The sequence below is a fragment of the Pezoporus flaviventris genome, unplaced genomic scaffold (genome assembly GCF_033815535.1).
Source record: "Pezoporus flaviventris isolate CSIRO_AGI_PZ_B2104156 unplaced genomic scaffold, CSIRO_AGI_Pfla_v1 ptg000025l, whole genome shotgun sequence".
Classification (NCBI taxonomy): domain Eukaryota; kingdom Metazoa; phylum Chordata; class Aves; order Psittaciformes; family Psittacidae; genus Pezoporus; species Pezoporus flaviventris.
Window position 1 is genome coordinate 15,450,780 of NW_026892573.1, and position 7,655 is coordinate 15,458,434.

Consider the following 7,655-nt stretch of genomic DNA (forward strand, 5'->3'; position numbering starts at 1 on the left):
AAGAACTGTTGTGGTTTAAAACCATGCAGAGCTCCTTCACTCACTCCCCCCCCCCCCCCCGCCTTGCCCTCCCCCTGCTCCCAGAGGGAAGGAGAATCGAAACGAATGCAACTCCCACGGGTTGAGATAAGAACAGTTTAGTAACTAAGGTATAACACAAATCACTACTGCTACCACCAATAATAACAATGATAAAGGGAATAACAAGGGAAGAGAATACAACATCTCACCACCAGCCAACCGATAACTCCCTCCCCCCCCCCCCAGCCGGACCAAGCACCAACCGATACCTCCTCCAACCTTGCAGTCTCAGCCCTTCCAGGTAACTCCTAGTTACATCCTGGGCATGACGTGCTCTGGTATGGAATACCTCTTTGGTCAGTTTGGGTCAGGTGTCCTGTCTCTGCTTCCTCCTGGCTTCCCCTCCTCCCTGGCAGAGGCTTCCTCCTGGCTTCCCCTCCTCCCTGGCAGAGCATGAGGCTCACAAAGTCCTTGGTCAAACCAAAACATCCTTGTTATCAGCTCTGTTCCCAAGCCGAAAGTCAAAACACAGCACTGCACCAGCTACCAAGAAGGAGAAAAATGACTGCTACTGCTGAACCCAGGACATTCTTCCTCTTTGCAGTTTATTGCTAATAACACACTTTTATCCTAAAAAGATTTCCCAGCTTCTTTAGTGGCTAACTATGAGAATATTCTTTATTAATACATTATCATTAGCTGGCTGTTATTAGATAGATCTGTGTGGGATACAGCTGTGTGTGCACCTAACTGGTCCTGATGGTCAGCGTTTGCTGGGGAGAGGTCAACACGGTGTGAGAGTGATGATGCTAAAGTAGCTCAACACCCATTTTTATTTTCATTTTTGACTTTTCATAGGAGCTCCACATGTGATCTGAGCTCTTTTCCTTGATTGCCCCTCCAAGGAGCCTGGGGTTGAGATGGCTGTGGGTGCAGTTCACAAGGAAATACCTTCAGTCATCACAGCACACATTCTGGGAGTCTGAGGCCACCACAGGGAGCAGAGGCTGACATCAGCAAGGAGACACAGGTGAGCCAGTGTTGTGGAGCTGAGCTGGGTGGAAAGAGGAACAGCCAGGGAAGTGAGCCTGATGTTACCAAGGGAAAAATGACCTTTCCAGTAAGGCTGGAGGCAGCAGATCGTGACAGAAAGTGAATGTCCACGTGCTGTTGAGCTAAAAACTTGCCTGATTTTCACAAAGCGCAATGAAGCCGAGGATGAAGAATGAGCCACAAGCTCTAATTTTCCCTGAGAGGCTTAAACATTTCAAGTACCAGCACCCATAGCCCTGTAACTACAGCACTGCCACTGCTCATAACAGGCTGCTATGCATGGTGCTGAGTTTGGAAGGTATCAGGGCTGAGGTTTTTTAGGCATTTTTTGTCTGAACGTCTATTTATCTGTCTTAAGCCTGGTTAGGTCTATCTGTATTTTTTTCTAATGATCAGGAGCCTATGCATGATTTGTTTGCTTATTTTTGCATGCTATAACCATAATATTTACATTGACAGTAGCAACAAATAGCTCTTCCATGCAGAATGAAGCCTTCATGCCTAACGCAATGAGGTGGTGTAGAGGAAGGCAGGCTGGGCATGATAGCAGAGGCCTTGAACATGAGGACACAGGACACGGTGTACAGGCATGGGATGATAAGAGACAGGGCAGAGGCTGACATGGCAGAGGCCAAGGCTATAAGTGAAATGAAGAACCTAAATAAATTAATATCTGGGAGTGGAACAAAGCATGTTTCAGGGGTAGCAAACAGAGCAATGAAGAAGTATTTAAGTAAAAGATACCATATATGTAGATTTGGTTGCAATGCAGAGTGGCAAATCAAGGTGTGAACCAAACTAGCAATCTTACAGAAATGATCCTTATTGGCTTCTACAGAGAGAGGGAAGAAACCGTTGAATTCACAAGGGGCTCGGGGATGCTGATGCTACCCTCAGCCCCCCAGCCTGAAGTTGTCAATCTGAGCACCAAGAATGGCAGTGGAAGGAGTTGCAAAACACTGGGAAAAAGACTAGACAGTAGGACTGGATATAACAATTTTAGCTGTATTGTTATTATAGAAACTTTTTCTATAGTAGTATTCTTTGCATTTTTATTACTTTTCCTATATTAACTAGATCTGTATTAATAAGAATTCTTTGATTAGATAATTTAGATTTCAGTTATGCAAACAGCAGATTCTTAGCTCTACATCTGAAGTATGTTTCCTTTTTGTCCATGACAAGGTTTTGAGCTTAACACACTCAATAAATCCCCTATGCCTTGGGGACTGAAGCAATTTCTGTTTCTCTCTCTGTTAACAGTTACACACACCAGACACCTGAAGGCACTAACATTCTCACCATTCTCCCAGAGCAGTGTGAGTAAGAGTGGGAAAGAGACACTCAGTAGCCACAGAGCATCCATTAGAGCCACTGAGCTGGAGTAGCAGCTTCACTGAGGCCCTACATAGCCACCCCAGTATAAAGCATTTCTATTTCCTATGAGAAACCTTACTTTTCCACATGACTCTGCAGTGCATGCAGATAATTCCCACCGACTCCCAGCAGCTCTATGCTGTGTGGTTTTTACGTGCTCCTGCTTTTCTGAGTGTGACAGAATGAGGACCTGAAAAAAGGGGGATGATCCCCAGCATCTTTGTTTTGGCATTGTGGTGAAGGGGCTCTAGCACTGTGTTACAACAGTCTTCAGCCAAGCATCACAGAGCAGAAGTAAGCCCCAGCTGATACTGGACATGTGGGATCCATTATACCAGCTTGTTGCCCACAAAGACAGTTAGCTCTTAACTATGGTCTGTTTATGGTCATTTTGCCTGAGGAGAGCAATTTAAAGCAGGTGCAGCGTCACCAAGAAATGAGGCCAGTGACCTGCAGTTTCAAAGGGATTTCAGCATCTAGGTGGAAGTACAGCCTTGCTGAAACTGTTGCACACTCCTCGGGATACTTCTTCCTCTACTACTGATTACTCGGAGTTCCTTTTCCTTTGGTTACTTTCAGCACTTCCAACATTTTGCTCAAATATTTCCAGATCTCCACTGAAATGGATGAATTCAAGAGATGAAATGCCAGCATTTCCTTCTATAACCACTGAGATAATCCACTAAATTTCCAAAGCTGCTGCCTGCAAGTTCCACTCAATAGCAGAAACTCCAGTGGGAATTCAGTGGCTCTGAAAGTCAGGGAGGGGAAAAAAACAACAGGCTACAGAGAAGCTGGGGAGGATATTGGTAAATGAAATAGAAGAGCAAGTCTCTGAGAGATGTGGCATCCCTGGAGAAGGGGATGCCAAATCTGACTGCTCTATAGATTTTTAGGTTGCTTTTGAAAAAAACATGTAATTATGAATATGTACAAAGAAGTTTTCATTGACAGTTGAGCACCGAAATCCTTCATGGAAGAAGTCAATTAAAGAGGAATTTGAGTGAGGAAATGAGAGTTGCTGGGGACAGGAGAGCAATCCTCTACGCACAGTGTACATGTCCTTACAATGTGCATGCATTCTCCTTGCATTAACTATGTCTCTGCCTTCTAATTTAAGGTTGCATGTTCCGATAGTAAATGTCTCACAGCTGCAGAAAGGAAGTGGCAGACAGCCTGTAATTTACTGCCAAACATCACTCTGAAGAAGTTTGCAATCTGTGATAATGGTATTGTTCCTTCAATTCAGTTCTTGTAGCTCATCCTTCATTACACAGAACGCTTCACAAAGCCGCTTGTGTTTAGCAGCATTAGCCCCTCAAGCAGGAGATTACAGTAAGAATATTTAAAATTTTATTACTGCAGCTACTTGTTTAAGTCCCTAGTGGCAGGAAGTACAAGGTATGAGTGGGTAGTGCCAGGAAAAATCATTCCTGTTTGTATCAGGCAACAAATAAACCCCACACGTCTAATGCAGTTCGACATAATAAACCCTCAATGCAATTAGCCGGTAGATTAGTAATTTTATAATTCAGCTGCTCAGCAGTGGCTCAAACCTGTTGTATTCCATCTTTCAAGTAACACTATAAATAGCTTTAGCAAGCAAAACAGACTGCAACTTACTGTTTCAAAATGCACTTTTCCACTCCAGACTTACGATCCTTTTCCTGATAAAACTGAGGCTGACTTGGATTAAATGAATGCAGCCTGAGGCTCAGCTAAAAGCATATGATCTGTGTCAGCACTGAATGGACTGGGTAAGTATACCCTAGCCCAACAATAGGCCATTTCTCTGATAGAGAATTTACACTTTATCACTTTCCCAGGCAAGATATGCATCATCCCTTACCTCTGAGGAGGGATAGGGGTTTGCACAGAGAATCACTGCACAGGCAGGATCCCACAGGCAGGATTCAAAGCAAACAGATTTGCTGTGTCTTTCAGCTAAAGGCTGAGGTCTGCTTCTAATTATGATACTGGTCAAATCCACATAGGAATGAAATTTGTGAAATCCAAAGGGTTGGTTTGTTTGGGTTTTTTTTTTTAGTTTATTTTGATTTGTGATATTGGTCTTGTTGCAGTTCCCCATCAATGATTCCTTCCAGAAACATTACTTAGTGTCACCAAGCCTCCTGAGGAAGGGGTTTGCTCAGCTCTGTTGCAGAGCTGTTACTCACAGACCACAGGTGATTAATCGCTTTGGATTCGTGACACTGTACTTGGCATCCAGATTATTCCTGTACTTTGGGATTGTATCAGTACCCAATATGTCCTCTGCAGTGTTATATTTAATTGGTTAAGATGTTCCTCTTCTGTGTTCCAGTATGCTTATTTTCCCCAACCAGGATACACCTTTCCTCTAGAGAAATAATATTCAGTGCCTCAAAATTTTCTTGTGCTGTGGAAATACACTGCGTCTTTATTGAAAAGTCTCTGTTTTACCCTAAAATATGATTTTACCCTCTGGGTTGATAAACCCACTTAGTACTCCACTGCCCAAACTCCACTGCCTTATTTTCTATGTCTTCCTTCTCACCTTAGTATGGTGAGAAAGAGGGAACTGTGCAGGTTAGATCACTCGCCTGCTTCATGGTAGCTAATTGGTCATGCTCTTAAATGTGGCTTCTGTTCAGCAGATAGAAGTTTCTCCAACTCTGGTAATACATATCAAAAGGAAATATATACCAAAAGGAACAGGCTCCAGTAAACTTTGCTTCAGTTGGTAAATCAGAAACAGGAGGACAAATGAGCTACCTTTTTTGTACCAGTCATTAGCTGTATTTAATTGAATAGCAGGTCAATAAAGGCTAGTGATCTGATAAGTTTTTTAAGTGAAATGAACTTAGACAAGGCAGACAAGTTGATCTGGCATTTATGAATTTGGGTTTATTTTTCAAGAAACAATTTTGGTAAGGTTTTACAAAGCTAGTGTGACCCCAATCATGTTACATATATAGAGGTAGTATAATTAGAGGATAGTTCACAGTTAACCAGTATTATAAAATTCTCCAAACACTTTGGTGGATAGATCATCATATGTAGTTTTAAATAAAAATGCAAAGATTGGTTGAGAAAAGGTCATCTTTTCAGAGCAATTCTTTGGCTAATTTTTTTCCCAAAATGCCATCTTGTTCTGCCATGCTGAGAAGTTCAGCTGCACAAAAGGGAGAAACTGGTGCAAGAGTGTGCTTTGTGAGAGCACTTTAAAAAATCTACTAGCAGAAAATGCTTGATTTGCTTTCTGATTTCCTGCTAAAGAATTCTGTGGCCTCTGTTGGTAATTTTTGTCTGATCGGTCAGAAGCAAATCTAGTAGAAGGGTTACCCAAGCTCTATCTCACTGCAATGTAATAGAAGTGAGAAATGGTCTCTGTGTGATTTTGTTTTTACTTTTTACTATTAAATTGACAAATTATTTTCATAAGGACAATATGCTTTACTGTACTTCTACCATATCCTGAAATAGAACTTTTGCTTTGGTTTCTTTAGGAAATGATGTCTGTCATATTCAGGGATTTGTGGCACACATAGATGGGTAGGTATGAGGCATCTTTGGACAGCAAGGTCTGTTCTGGCAGCCCTTATATTCTAGCTTTTACTCAGATTTCCTCAGTTAGCAAAGAGCACCGCAGCAGCAAGGAACCCTGGAAAGCATCACAGAACCTGTATGAGCAATACATTAAAGACCAGTTGCAGAATAATTACTGTCTTTACTTTCATCTTTGCATGACTGGCTACATGCAGTCTCCTTCTAGTAACCAGCAAGTCGTGACTTCCATCTCCCATGTGAATGCAGATTGCATCTTTAGGGGAGAGTTTTCAGAAGATCTTGCTTCACAGGGCTGCTGACCTGTGGGAGCATGACTAAGAGCATGGCGTGATGTGATTAGATAGAGTGATACTTCAGGTTTGCTATTAACAGTGGGAGACATTTCAGCTATTTATCCCTAGAAAGGCCAGGAGAGGTGTTGCTTCCACTTGCTGAGGACAGGTTTGAAACAGAACTTGGCATTAAAAGATAACAGCGCTAAGAATAGCCTTTTTCAGATAGTTTGTGAGTCCTTAGGTACCTGATTGCATCTCAGGGTGAAGGCTCCGTCACATCTCTTTGTTAAGTGTTTGTGATACCTACACATCAGCACCTCAGCTCAATCTCATCTGAGCCCATCTCAAGAGTAAACACTGACACTGCTGGTAAGACAAAGCTCCATTTACCCACCAAGAGATATGGTCAGGTTTCTGTTAGAAGACTGCAAACTAAATTGCCAGCAAATCATAAATACAGTTTTAATCTCAGCCCTGCAACACAGTGTGTCTGCTTGCTTAGATTATCTTACCAAGGACATGTCTCCACTCTAAGAAGAAAGGGTTGAAGGCACAGTCCCACTATCAAGGTATCCCACTATCATCTGCTGTTCAGAAGCAGAGATCTAAGGCCTATAAACCAGCTTTCCATTGGTTTATAGGCCTTAGTACTGGAGTCAGAGGTAAAAAGGCAAATGCTGAGGAGAGTATTTAAGAGACAGACTGGAAATTAGGAGCACCTTAAATACCTACAGACCATATTTCCTCTGGTCTCTAGACAAGATAATGTAATACATTTTCCTGTAATTGATCACAGAAAATATTTGTGAAGCTCATATTGTTTGCTGTATAGTTGCAGCTCAGATGCGTATTTAAATATTGCCTTATTTCCATCCTTCTCCCTCCAGCAAATGTCACAATCAGCACAGCAGAGCCTCTGAAGGTTTTGTTTTCCTCTGATAGTGTGAAGCAGCCGAAGTAATATCAATGGGCTGTGGCTAGAAAGCTGCACTAAGGAGAATTAACGCAGCTGAATAAACATGGGTCAGGTTTGGCTAACACCTCAGGGTGAAATCTCTAGGTCACTTTGGCTGAAAATGACAGTATGAAGTGGGTCAGACATCCAGGCCTCAGCTCTCCCTGTTTTCTAGGCTCTACAGTCAGTCTTCACAGGCAAAATAAACAGGGAATGTTTTCCTGCTGACCCAGTGGGGTTAATGGGCTCTGGAAGGGCACAGGGGAGTGCTGGAGCCTACAGAAAAGAAGGATGGGGACAACCGTCCTTGGTGAGGACAGGACAGTGGAGAGGAGGCAGAAAGGGAGTATAACGCTGCTGCACCGATGATGATCTCCTGCAACACCATCCAACTGTGCCCTGGTTCTCTGTACAGCTGATAGAGA